Source organism: Heliangelus exortis, chromosome 6 (genome assembly GCF_036169615.1).
Source record: "Heliangelus exortis chromosome 6, bHelExo1.hap1, whole genome shotgun sequence".
Classification (NCBI taxonomy): Eukaryota; Metazoa; Chordata; class Aves; order Apodiformes; family Trochilidae; genus Heliangelus; species Heliangelus exortis.
In genome coordinates, this window is record NC_092427.1 from 11,664,235 (window position 1) to 11,678,444 (window position 14,210).

The following is a 14,210-nucleotide window of genomic DNA, read 5'->3' on the forward strand; positions in this document are numbered from 1 at the left end:
GGAAAAAGCATGAAGAGGTGCCATCAGCCATTGGTTTAATGGCAAAGACAAGTGCCATTGGTCTCAAAATCTTCTGCCTTGGTCTCAAAATCTTCTTCTTTCACTGTCTGGGAGCAGTAGCACCTCAGGCAGGAGCAGCCATAATGACACAAGCATCCTTCCTCACCTCCCCCTCCACTTGGCAGATGAGTGTGATTATCCTGGTAATAACGGAAAAGGGGAAACTGAGGCATGGAGCAAGATGGTAACTTGTCCAAGGTCACTTAGGGCATTGCAGGTTCATGTCAGGAGCCTACATGAACTGCCACCTGTTTGCCTACAGCAGGGGAGCATGATTTCTGGGGCATCCACATGAGGCCTGCTGAAAAGCAGGGTGAGCAGCCCCTGATCTGCAGCAGGGCTAAGGACCCCTCCCAGGCCAACTTTCCCAGGGATAGCCAGTGGGAGCAGGTTTGCTCCCCACTGCCTTGGAGGCCCCTTCCCCCAGGCAGGCAGAAGAGGGGGAGGTCTCTTCCCTGCCCCCTGGTCCAGCTTGCTTCTCTCCAAGGCTCTCAAGTGACCCCAATTCAAGCTGCTGACACTTTTGCTCAGGGTGTTTCAGAGCTTCGTTATGTGTGAATGCCTTTTTGTGTAGCACCATTGGCACCAGCACAGCTTGTTCCCAGCCTGTTCCAGCAACTCTCTGATGACTGAGGTGACAGACTCAAACCGAGGCATGGGCCCTGAGCAGGTCCTCAATGGGGTCAGAGAGAGACAGCAAGCATCTGCCTGGTTCTTCTTCCTTTTTTCAGCTCCCCCTCCCTGTACACCTCCATGGACACTGCCTGCAGCTGCTGCTCTCTGAGAGCTCAGTGCAGGGAGCTGATAGCTTAGAAACCCACATCCAAAGTTTTTTATCCCAGCAGTAGGCTGGGTATCAATGAACTGCATGGCACTGGGAGAAAGGCAGCAGAAATGGCTGGAAGGCTTCTGGGATTGATTTGTGAGGAACAAATTAAAACAGACTAAACATCTATATATTAAGTAGTAGCCAGGTGTAGGGCAGGGAGTCAGCTGCATGCTTCGGGGAGGTAAGTGTTGAGAGGGACAACTATCAGCCTATCTGCAGTTACACTGAGAATCCTGTTTAAGAAAATGAGGTTTCTCCTGCAGTTTTGCTTTGTAAACAGGCAGCCAGGGATCAGTACAAAGTTTCTCACTGCCCTCTATATCCAGCCTGTACATGATGCCAGACTCGTGTTAGATAAGAGGCCATGGTAAGTCCTCAATCAGCTTCCCAGCTCTGAGATGGGGTGGCAAAGTGGTGGGAGAAAAAAGTAAGAATAACTAAAAAAGAACAGCATTGTGTGCCCACCTTGGTCAGGAGTCTGCCCCTATCTGCAGCTGAAGATGATTAGGGAAAAGTGCAGAACAGGGCAAATGTTCCTCCAGCATCTCAGTTTGCAGTTCAGGTGCTTCTGTTTCAGAAGAAAATTACTGACAAAGAGAACCCCAGGTCAGAGATCAGAGAAAAGTCTCCTGAGAGCTCAAAACCCACAGAAGCATGCCACATGAGTGGAGATCCTTTGAAAAAACAAGCTCTCATAGACAAGCAGTATCTTCTGTTCAAAGGACAACAGCCATGACCTGTGTAACAAGCCTCAGCAGGCACCTCAGTATCCTCAGTATGGACAAGGTAAAATATTTTGTGTTTGAAATGATGTCAAATGAAGTTGTTAGGCATGGCTTTCCAGACCCACATAATTTGGAGAATTCCCCCTTAGTAAGCATGGCTGAGAATGATGGTACCTGAGACATTTTGCACAGTCTCTGCTTTCTGCCTGGTCTTGATCAGGGCCATAGCTCTGGAAAGCAGTCTGCCTTTTGACAGGGCTGTTCTCCTCCTGCACCCCAATACACACATAACCTACATCTGCTGCATTTCAGTCAAATCCTTGCTGTATTTGCAGCCACAGCACTACTCCCAGGCTTCTATTTACAAATCACACCTTCTTCACTGCCAGAAGGGAAATTACTTTTTGCCAACAACCATAAACACAGTTTATTGGACACTGAACACAGTTATCAATGTTGACCACCCCTGGCCACACAAGAGTAAAGACAAGGACCTTTCACACACTCAGGTAGGAGGTCCAATCCTGATTATGCTGTTGAGAGGGGACAAAGCTAGAAAGCATCCTCAGAAACATCCACAAGCTGAGCCTGTTCTTGTTCTTACTCTCCAAGGCTTAACTCACCTGTTTACAATGCACAACATCACTACCTTATTTTTCTGTAGAGTGCAACATTTGAATATCTTTTACAATTTTACAAGTAGCCTCCTTTGTCAGTCAATGGAAAACTATTAAAACCCAAGAGTTTCAAAATCAGGCCAAAATAATAAATGCCAAAGCTCAAGAAAACATCATTGCTACGATGAAAAATTAGACTCCCATTGCAAAATGCCTCATGTTTTTTTCTTTTCCCCTGACAATGTTAACAAAATTATGATTTTTTTTTTTTACCAGACATTACTGGTAAGTATCTGGAGGGAAATGCAGCTAAGGAGGCACTTACCAAATCCACTGTCATGGGACATGGATGATAGGACACAGAAATACTTGAAAGCAGCCCAGGCTTAATCTTCTGAAGCAGCATAAAACCAAACAAGAAGCAGATGCCTTCATTACCTCAAACAATTGAGGGAGAAGAGCATTCAAACAATACTGCAGAGGCTGCAAAGTTCAGCCTTGAATACCAGCCACAAAGCCTACCTGTCTCATCCCCTCCCCTCACAGGCAGCTCCTCTAAGATACGAGCACCTCCATAGGTACTGAAGTGACAGATGCTGGTGTAAAGAGACACAGGAGGTCAGACACAAACCTGCAGACAACTGAGGTGCAGCTGCCAGGACTGTCCCCAGTGTCCCCAGCCACCACAAGTTCCTGCACAGAGAAGCCAGGCCACCAATACACTGAGTGGTGAAAACAACCCTGATGGACAACACAAAATACAAGAGCTCAGACAAAACACAGGAACAAGGGACACTTTCTCCTGATCCCAGATGAATGCTGAGAAGGAAACTGATCCCTATGACCAGCGCAGCATAGACAGATTAATTCCTGCTGCTGGTGTTGATGCCATATCTCATGCATGAGAAATTCCTTGTTTGCCTTTCCTTTCCCTATTTTTCCTTGTTTTCCCTTGCCCTCATCTACCTATGGCTATTAGCAAGTATCTAACTGCTTCCTACAAGTGCAATTACTTTCAAGTCAATTCTTTTCCACACTCTACTATCCCCAGCTACACAAAAAGGGTTTGGGTTAGTCATGGCCACACCATTGCTGTGGTGTCACTCTCCATGGCATAACTTTCCAGTACATTAGAGGCATTTCTGAATTAAAGATAGAGTTTTAAGACCATAGACACTCCATTTTTCAAATGGTAAAATTACAGCCCATAATACCAAAAGAAAGAAATCTGGTCTTTTTTCTCTAGGCTGGTTATTTCCTTGTTACTTCAGTTGCTTATTGTTGGTTTTCACTTTTTTTTTTTGCCACTCTACTTGTCCACCCTGCACCTGCATTGGACTGAGCAGAGCCATTCACAGAGGGTCACACAACTCAAGAGGTAAGGCCCACACTAGAAGACAGACATGAATATACAGTGCTCTGAAGCAGTTTTGCATTTGGGTACAGGTAAGTGCTTGCCTTTCTGGAAAACTGCTTTAATTCACTGTTTTCAGCTAAATGAACTCAAGGGCACAAGCAAGCCACTGACAAGCTGAAGTGCAGGAAATCTCCAGCATGTAACAGAGTGGCCAGTACACAAAAGCATGGGAACTCATTCAAGTGCTTAGACACTGTTAGCTGAAAATTACTGTATCATTGCACTTTATTATTAGAGATCTTGAGTGCTCTATCTGGAAGGAAAACACATTTAATCTGATTACTTCTCATGGATAAAGCTCAGTGCTCAAGCTCTGGACCAAGACAACAGCCTTCATGACAACAGAAGAGAAGCATTTCATACCCTCTTCCATAAAACACCACGTAGAGCACAGAAACAAGTAACTTTCCCTGACATGAGTTGCAGGCTGCAGCCTGCAATCAACCCATTAAATGAAATGGGCAAACCAGCCCCAGCCACATCAGATCTCCTCAATTCCAGAGGGCAGGTGGCAGAGCCCAATCAAGAGAGAGCCAAAACACCACAGATGACCTTGCACTGGAAGCTCTTTTCTTGCCTTTCACTCTGAGGCTGATCATCTCAGCTTCTTGGAGGGGCCAAGCACCAGGTATGGTGTAAGCACCTTGCACCAGTCACCTCTGCCAAGGGGTGCTGAGAAATCAGCCATGACACAGACACTCCACAGGGTGCACTGAGGATACCAAACAGAAGCAGCCATCCCAGAGGGCAGTAGGCACCATCTCATGTCTGACAACAGACCACTGATCAGCAGGAGGTGCAATGGATCGATGTGAACAGTAAAACTCTCTGGGCAGAATGACCAGCAATGCAATGATATCAAACAGATGGTAAGCATCAAGACATAGAGAAGAAGTGCCAGCAAAGGTTTTGCTCTGGTAATCAAGGCCTTGGGAGGCTAAATTCTGGCCCTTGAGGATTTGATACAAAGCCACACAATTTTATGAGCAGAGGACTCCAGCTCATTGCAGGACCAGGCCCCAAAGTCCAGCAGGATTAAAGGTCCCAGCAGCTGTAAACCAGACAGGCATCCTGCATTCAAAGCAGGACAGACAAGCTTTTTCCCCGACATAAATAAATCCATGTAGCCTCAGTGCAGGAAAAGCAGGAAAATGCTACTTCGTCTGGATTGCAGGAATGGATTTACCAGCTTTGTCCCTGAAACCAAAGGGCACATCTGAGATCATCCAGCCTAATCCAGACATGAGCTGAATGAGTGGCTGGCACTCCCCCACAACACCAGTTCAATCAGGCTCTTCCCAGGTGACATCTGGGTTAATTGCAGGGGTCAACACCTGGGCTTGGGCAGCAAACCTGTACAGAGCCACTTTCAATAAGACTTTGCTGTGGCAGAGGAGATCTATTTCTTTTACCTGAACAGAGGAGATGAAGTCCCATTAAGGCCAGCAGATTTCTTAGTCCTTAATGTCTGTGATGGGCTGGACTGAGAAGTAGGAAACAGATGGCTGTAGGTGTTTGATTCCTGGATATTTTTCTAGCAATCCCAGATGCTGGCTACTACACCTTGAAAACCTGGGACCTTGTCCTTTCCCTGGTGGAGCAATGGGATTGGGTAAACAGGGAGGTCCAAGCATTGGAGGACTCTGCTGAGCTTCAACAGTTGTTGACCCATCACACACCTCCACACCTCAGACCTCCACTGTCAGTCAAAACAAATTGCTTGGGGGTAGGAGCCACGTGCTAATAGAACCCCAGGCTCCACTTCTGCCTCTGTGCATCATGCAAGAGAAATGCCCACAAAGTACTCCTCCTGAATCAGGTTGCAGAAACTGGGAAAAGCCAGTGGCACACAGAAAAGAGCCAAGAAGGAGCTGGTGTGCAGCAGATCTGTAGCAGTGGTCCAAGTCAGCAGAACTTCAGCGTCAACCTCCAAAGCAGTGGACCAAGCACTGACTTTCCTGGTGCTGGCTGGAAGCCTTGGGCCTCATGGGAGGCAAGGGGACAGGAAGTTTAGGGGTAGTTTGCAGGGAAGAAAATCCTCTCATAGCTGCTGGCCTGCCAAACTGACCTATGTGCTCAGGAATACATTGCTCAGCTGATGTGATAAAGAAAAGAAACTTTCTTCACTTACCAGGGAGATCTAAATGCTATTGAGTGTCTGAATAGAGACTGAGACACACAGGCCAAACCAGTGTCTTATGATCTTAAACTGCAAAGGGCAATGCTAAGGAGCTCAGAAATGTGCAAAGAGCAGTTCAACCAACATTAGCCAGGAGGAGAGACAAAGGAGATCAGAAGACCAGATCTCACTGGTTTCTCAGGCACCCAAGGCAACCTTGACAAAGTCACGTCCCAGGGCTGTGCCCATGTGCTGAGCTGCCTGTCAGGGAGTGGTGATGGCATTTGGCTGCACACAGGCACCAATTGTTCCCAACACTGGATCCCACAGGGAGGCAAGCACACTTCTGCTGGTGGCACACATGAGGGTCTCACCATCCTCTGGGGCCACCCAATGCCACTGGTCCCTTGCTGGTTGCCTGGGCCAAGTACACAGGGTTCTCCTACAAGGTAGGGGCAAAGCAACAAGCACTGTTAGATCTGCTGCAGAGAGAGAAAGCTGGGCTAACCCTGGCTACCCACCTGCCAGAAGGTGAGGATCTTTCTTCAGGAATACAGTAATGATCAGGACCCTTAAAGATCTCCTCAGCCACATTCAACCTAACTCTCACCTCCCAGCAGCCCTGATCTAACCACCCTGAGGACAAGCCAGGGAGGAGAAGCAGCCAGACCATGAATTACTGTCCAGCTTTGCCTCTCCCCACAAGTGCCTGTACGCCTGCAGGAATGAGGGATGGGTGCACATAACCTCCTCAGACCTAGGCAGCAAAATTCTGATCTTTCTGATGTGAATGAGTCACTTCCAACTGGGTTATTAAGTTATTACATTGCATTATTATATTAACGTCATTCCCATTTTCAGGAGAAGATAAACCTAATTTTAATCTCCTCTTAATTGAAAGCTTATCAAGAGACTGGCTCCATCCCTACGCAGTGAGATGTATTTTTTTCTTTCCCCTTCCCTTCCCCTTCTCTTTACACTCTTTACACTGATGAAAAGAAACATCTCTATTCATTAGAGAAAAAGCAGGCTTGAGTTGATCAGGCCTGTTAACCTCCAGCCTGGGCTGTTATCACAGATCAGACCTTGCCTAACAACAAAAAACTGTTGGGGGCTGTGGTTTGGCAGCCTCTTGCAGCCCTTTGGGTAGCTGTCCATTTTTACGTTGGGGTACTCGACAGTTTCCATTAGAGGAAGTGAGAATATTACAGATACTTGAGCAGCTCTGGGAGAAAGTTAAGTATATAATGCAAGTGGACTGCACAGATTTTAATTACAGATTCCCCCCAAAATCCATAGAAACTCTGATTAAACTCCTAATTACTTTTAAAGGAGTGAATAAGAAGTCAATAAGATGAACAGCAGTCTCTCTCCTTCTTTCTTTTTCTCTTGAGCAAGTTCTACACTGATAGCATTCTGCAGATGTATTATCACAGGCAAGTTAACCGGAGACCAAGGGGAAAAGATTTCTCTAAAGATCCCTTTGAATGAACTCTTTGCAACACCTTCAATACCAAGGCTGGCCCTAAGATCAATCAGGCCATGGTGATGTACACCAGCAAAGGATGTGCCTGTCTCCTCCAGCTGTGACTTCATTTTGCAGGATTACATTGGCTTTTCCAGTGGAGCTGCCTTCCCACACAAGCCCTGCAGGGAGCTGTGGAGGGGGCTGAATGTCCATGCCCTATAGATTTTCACTCCTTGTCCAACACAGGGAGGTGATGCTCATGGAGATGCAGGCTTTGTCCCAGGGGGCTGAAGCCAGTCCTCCTGGCTGTGTTTTACTAACAGCCTACCCAAACATGCCACCTAACCACACTGAGCAGCTTCACATAACCCCTCTCTGTCAGACCATGGAACCAGCATCCAGTTTCCCCTGAGAGCCCTGGCCCAAAGTCATGGCTTGGCCATGCTGCATAGCCTCTTCAGAGCTGAACATGTGGTCACTTCTGTGCTAAGCAGAGCACCAGCCCCTGACATGGAGAAATACTCCTATTCCAAGAGAAGCTCTTACTGGCTGAGGAGAAACTTCTCAGTCCCAGAGCTGTGGGCCATGTTTCAGACCCTCCACCCAGGCCTAGCCCTGCAGTGTGGATGCACCTGACTATCCATCCTCATCCTGAAAAGCAGAAATGGTTTCCCCGTTGGCATTTTAGTTGCCTTCTCAGGATTTCTGTTCAAACATTCTTGATTTGCAAAGAAATTTATTTCTTCTGAGTTTAGCTTGACACCCACAGTATCCTGCAATTCCTGCTCCTCAACCCTGTGATCATCACCCCTCTCCTCCACAGCAGTCCCTGGCTGAGCTTTACTACAGTTATGCCAGAGCAAAACAGCCCTGCATGCTGTCTCCAAGCACAACAGCACTAAGAACAGTAAAAAGAGATACCCCCCCTAAAGTAATTCAAAGCCTGAAGCTGGGACCCACTCTGAGCTGGTGTTCAGCAGCAAGACATGCTGAGCAAGCAGCCTCTGTTCCCAAGGCACAGCCATGATGCAGCTCCCTGTCTTCTCTCCAAGCCATTATTGTTTATTTTGCTGTCTCCAGTAACTTTAACTCTGCAAATAGCTTTCATTTCCCCATCTCAGGAAGGAGAATGGGAGTGCTTCTACGGGGTCAGCTGTGCCTGTGTTTGAGGGCTTTCATTGTCCATCTGAAAATATCAGTGCTCTCTGCAGTGATATGATTTTCCATTTTCCCCACAGAGACTAAGTTACCCAAAACCTCCTCCTATACCACTGCCAGCAATTTTCTAGCTAAAACACAGGGCTGTGAGGCAGCCTCCCCCCAGGTGCTGAGGGGCAGTCACCACCCTTCACCCCTGCCTGTGAAGCCAACACAGCTTGTATTCCATGCTGTGGCCAGAACCATCCTCACCTTATCTGACCACCCAGGTCCCACAGCTTTATCTCTCATAACCCTTTCAGACTACTCACCAGATCTGAAGAGATGCAGATGACCTCAGGTTGAATTTTTGACTCAAGATGTCTGGAGACACCTTATACACAGGGTACAGCACCTGAAATAATGGGGCTCAGTGCTGGCTGGGAGTTCCGAAGGTTTTTTGCTGTACGAATCATTTTGACAGAGCAGGCTATAAGGGCACGGACATTCAAAGCCTGATTTCTCTTTTTTTTGGAAGAATGTTGCAGAGGGGTACTCAAGGGGAGGAAAAAATTCCAAGATGGTACCTTTGTATCCAGAAGGGAAGATTGTGTGCATTGCTGGAGAGGTCATTTAATCCCTAAGCCTTGAGTCAATGGCATGAGAGGAGAGAGAACGTGGCTGGAGAGGGAAGAACCCAAGCTGGGTCATAAGGCATATGTGGCTTCCAGTGACAGTGAGAATATACAATATAATAAAGATATATATGGCCATTTGGAACAAGCTATTTCTAACATAAAATGACTCTGTATATTGATTGCCTGAGGAATTTGTACAGAACCTTATTTCCAGACATATAACTGAGCATATTATTTACTCACCATAATAGCTGGATAAATGGACAGGTTCCAGGAGGCAATAGTAGTTGTTCATTGACAGATGAATGGAAGGAAGTTTGAGTGTGACAGAAATGCCAGGATACTGGGAACTATACCACGCAGCCAGCAGCTTGCACAAGTCACTGCAATGTATAGATCAGGTGTATCTGCTTGGTCTTCAAAAAGGTGATGCCACTTTAGACCCTCTTGAGAAGACAGGAGTCCAAGATACAGGAAAAACATGATTTCTTCTCTGGAGCAGCACTAAGAAATGAGGAGTCTGAGACCAGCACGTCCAGAAAGCAGAAGGATCTGAAGAAGTGCAGGCTCATTTACAGCAGCATATGAACAGTCCCTTGAGGGCCCAACCACCAGAGCTCAGCTGGATCCCACATCAGTCACCTAAAGGAGAGGGAGAGACAACAGCCACAGTTCAGCTTCTGCCTTGGTTCCCCAAACCCAAGGCCAGCCTGGCCTGACGCAGGTCCCCCTCAGCAGTACTAAGAGCTACTGGTTCATTTCCAGCTGGATGGAGGTGCCTAAATGGCAATCTATGGAGTTTAGAAAGCAAACACTTCCAGATCCTTGTTCCTCTTCCAGAGAGACCCCTGGGCATACTGGTGTCTGAAGGGAAAAGGCTTTGCAGGCTTCCTTGTCTCACACTCAGACCATAAACTTCAGACTATTTCTCAGGGAATATGATGGACACAACAGCTGGGAACTCCCTTGAAAAGCAAACAAGACTTCATGGAAGAAAGAGTCTGAAAATAAGGGGAGGAATAGATAAATATCTTTTGGCCTCCCAGCAGATAAGCAAGCAGTGGCACCATCCCAGAGATGGGGAATTTGTTCAGCAGCTCTGCTGTGATTGTACTTTAGGCTATTCACAGTTTTATCTCGACTGGCAGAACAGGTGAGCAAGCAGCACAGTAATCTTGAGCACTTTTCTCCCCATTTCCTTACCTTTCACACTCCATTGCAATGTTATGAGTAGGAGATACTGAGTCCAGACTGATAACCCCTGGGGAGGGACTGCATCATTTCCATACTGTTAAGCATCCAGACTATCAGAGCAAAGAACCAAAGAACAGGCCAGACAGGTGAGGGTCTTGACTCATGACATCAGCTCATCAGCAACTTGTGCTAATAATGAAAATAAAAGCTCGTGTGTGTTAGGCTGTGAAAGGGTTGTAAAACTGCGTTTTACTGTTTAGTGCCAAGCCAACGCCATGGCAGCAGCCCGGAGCACTGGAGGGGCTGAATATTCTCGTACTCCTGCTGCCACCTAAAGGAAATTTTTCACCAATGTTCTGAAATGACCTGGAATAAACATGTTTGTGTTTCTAGGCTAGAGTGGCCTTCTAGCTGAAGAAGGACCCATTTGGAAGCAGGAGTATTAGAAGTGGGATATTTTTGTCTCCAGGAATCAGCTCCAGTGTCCTGGCAGATTTCCAGTCTAACCATGACTGCAAATGGATGGGGCCAGGGGACTTGAGCTGTCAGCACTGCGAGGACTCCACATGTGACTGCCTTGATGGTCATGGTCTAAGGCTACAGATAAGAGAGGGTTTGTAGGTAGGAGCAAAGCCAACCTAAAAAACTAAAACAGCTTTAGGGTCATAAAAATGTCTTCCTCAAATCATTTAGGACTCAACACAAATACTACCAGTTCTTGTTCAATGCTCTCTCTGATACAGCTTTCCTCAAGCCACCTGATTCTTATGTTTGAATTCTTTCCATTATTCAGAGGAGACAGCAGGTCCCCTGGTGCTTTTGAGGAGAGGGTGACCAGGTGAAGTTGGCTTTAGAAATCTGACACCATGACCTCTTTGGGCCAGGTGGTCCTGATTTTGGCTGCCAATGCAGCTCACTTGAATTCATCCATTCTTTTTGGATTTGTTTGCCAGAACTGGGTGGATTTCAATGGTGCTGGTGGTAGCTGGGCAAGGGGAGATTTCTAAAAGGAAATGTTCCCACATAGGGCATAAAATAGTAATAACTTTGTTCAAGCTTCTATGCTGAATAAATGCCCAATGCCAGAAGTTTCTGTACAGTCAGCACTAGTGAGCCCAGGGAAATATTAAATTACCTCGTAAACTGGAAGCCAAGTGGAAGTATTACTAAATGCTCAAAACGTGTAATTTGCTGCTGCAGATCAACGATTGCCTTATTAAATAGAGGGAACATTACCATCTAAGTTATGGAATTGGCTTTACAACTTTAACTATGGAGTTCACATTTCAGTAACCTTCTGCTTAAGGGGAGAGAGAATTCAGTTTTCCACCATGTATGTGCATGAGGGCGTGCATGGGAAACACATGCATGTGACATCCAGAGTGCTCAAGTAAAGAAGTTTCATTGGCATGAATCAGAGGGTAGGAGCATTTCTCATGAACAGGACACTACCTCCCAGTTAGGAGGCTGCTGAAACCCCTCCAGTACTGGATGATTAAGTAGATGTTTCCAGATATCACCATATGAAATTGGATGTTTGTCAAAAAGATGCAGCAGAGCATAAGCTTCAGTGTACAGCCCACTCTGATGTATCATTCCATGACATGACTATCTAGAGAACTTATTACCTTCCCTACATAGAATCATAGAATCATAGAATTGGCTGAGTTGGAAGGGACCTCAGAGATCATCAAGTGGCCTTTCTTGGGTTTTCAACAGAAAGTCATCCTGCTGGATCACTTAATGTCATTATTGCCAGACCAAAAGGCAAGACAGAAAGTCAGGTGACAGGTCAGGGACACAGAGAGTATCTCAGCAATATGAAGAAGAAAGGATTTTTATTCCCAGTCTGTTACATGTTGCCTCTATAGATGTTAGCATGTTCAGATGTGTCCATCTGAAGAATTTGTGCATTGCATGTAGAGATAAACCAGTGTACAGACCAAAGGAAAAGTTCACCATCTTGGATTAGGAGAAAGTTCATCTGTGGTCTTCATTTTTGGCACAGCAGACAGCAGTGGGAGTGCTACTGACCTGGGTGGGGGGCTCTCTGCCAGTCACTTATTGTTATTGTCCCCAGGCCACAGGGCACAGAGCAGGGCCATGTGCTGGTGGAGCAGGGCTGTGGTTCATAGGGAGTGACTGAATCAGTTCTGACATGGGCACAGGCTGAAGACTGGGACGTGGGGTGAAGATTTACTTGGATTGGATCAAAAGAAGTAGCATTCATACATTACCTTGCTTCACATGCTTACTCAGGCTGGGGACTAGTCACAGCTCTTTAACACCAATTGTGCACATATGACATAAAATGTAAAAGAGATCCATGAAGCAGAACAGACTATCATGAAGATTCACACTTGCTTTCAGAGAGCTTCGTAGAATCGTATCCTCCACTATCCATTTCCATCAGGCATGAATTTCCTCATTTCTTCCAAGCTTTAGTGCAATACTTGGGTATCTTCAGACTTTTTTCTTGCACATTTCAGGTTTGAAAAGTGCCTGTGTAGAGACCAGTGTTAATTTCCACATGCCTTACAGCGTGCAGTCAAATCCACCATTCTGCTTCTACTGAGCTGGCACTGGACTCTGTGCAGATGTAAGCCTGAAAATGAGAGATTGCAGCCAGACCTGTACTGCCAGGGGGATATCATCTGATCTGCAGGTGGGAGACACCTGCATGCATGTTTGCCACTTGTCTCCACTGTGGTAAATGCCAAACAGGCCTAATAAGAGACAAAGTTAGTACCTGAAATAACAACACAGAAAAGGAAAGGAACAGTGCTGTGTAAGAGCATCAGGAGCAGAGACAGTTTGGGGAGTAGAGAAATGTGGGCTCTGCCCCTGGCCACTTTTTCATATGCACAGGTCCTTGGGTGACTGTAATATTACTGTTTCACCTGCTGTGAGCTCAGTGCTAATTCCAGAAGTCTAGACTAGGAGCAAAACCCAAGGCATTAGAAGCCAATGCATTTAGGCCAGAAGGTAAAGAGGAGGACAGGCAATAAAGAGAATTGTATTAAAGATATGAACTACCAAGCAAGGGGACTGGAAAACCTATAAAAAACAGGCAAAACGAGTTAGGAGGATTATTAAGGAACCAGAAAGAGATATTGAGTATCAGAGGTTCTCAGGAAGCATAATGCTCTGTGGACAACTCCAGACCAGAAAGAAAGTAAACAAGAGAATTACTCCAGTAAAAATTATAGGTGATGAAATGGGAGAATTTATGAAGTTATTACTTTTGTGATTCTTTTTTTCCTCCTGACTTTTTGCAGAGAAGAGAGGACCCAATGCTGTGATGGGGGACTGTATCTCTGAAAGGGAGAGGAATAGATAATGTGCAGATAGCAACAAAAGTGGTTCTGGAAAATACAGGGCATTCACCATGCCCAGGTACATGAAACACCCTGTTAAAAGAAAAAACACACTTAAGAGCTGTGCAGGAAATTAAGATAACAGACAGAGAGCATCAGGTCTAAGCTGTTTTAAAACATCTGGTACTGCCAGAGAAGGAACACAGTAGAAGTCATATTTTTATGAGTATTGGTGTATTGCTACTGTATTAGTAAAGTGCTGAGACACAGGTTCAGTTGAACAGGAAGGCAAGCAGATCTCCTGAAGAGCTCCTGGGTACACTTGATCCACACACACACAAGAAGGCAGGAAGATACAGAACACAGAATTTGGTGATCAGCTTGTAATGTTGCCTTGAGATGGCTCTGGAAAAATAGGTAAACTCTTCTTCTGTGCTTTAGATATGTTTGGCAGCCTTATAGGAAGACAGCAAGAAGGCTCATGCCACAGCCCCTGGTCCAGAACCTGAGGATCTGCCATTAGCTCTGCCTGTAAGCCAAAGCAGACTCTGGGGATTCACTATATTTGGTGTTTTCCACTTGCTCCAAGAAACCAGGCTGTGAGAATGGGAGAGAAGAAACTGAGGCACAAAGTATTAGAGAGGCTTGGCCTCTTCCTTCACTTTAGAAGTCAATGTCACAACTGTAAA

General features: G+C 46.0%; 1 long non-coding RNA gene across 1 annotated transcript; it reads right to left on the reverse strand.

The window, feature by feature from the left end:
• Positions 1-1,408: 1,408 nt before the first annotated feature.
• Positions 1,409-10,831, reverse strand: LOC139797462 (uncharacterized). Its single transcript, XR_011726476.1, has 3 exons — positions 10,214-10,831; positions 9,254-9,652; positions 1,409-1,476 (listed from the first exon to the last, which is right to left on the reverse strand). It is a non-coding gene; the product is annotated as an uncharacterized lncRNA (long non-coding RNA).
• Between the last annotated feature and the right edge of the window lie 3,379 nt (positions 10,832-14,210).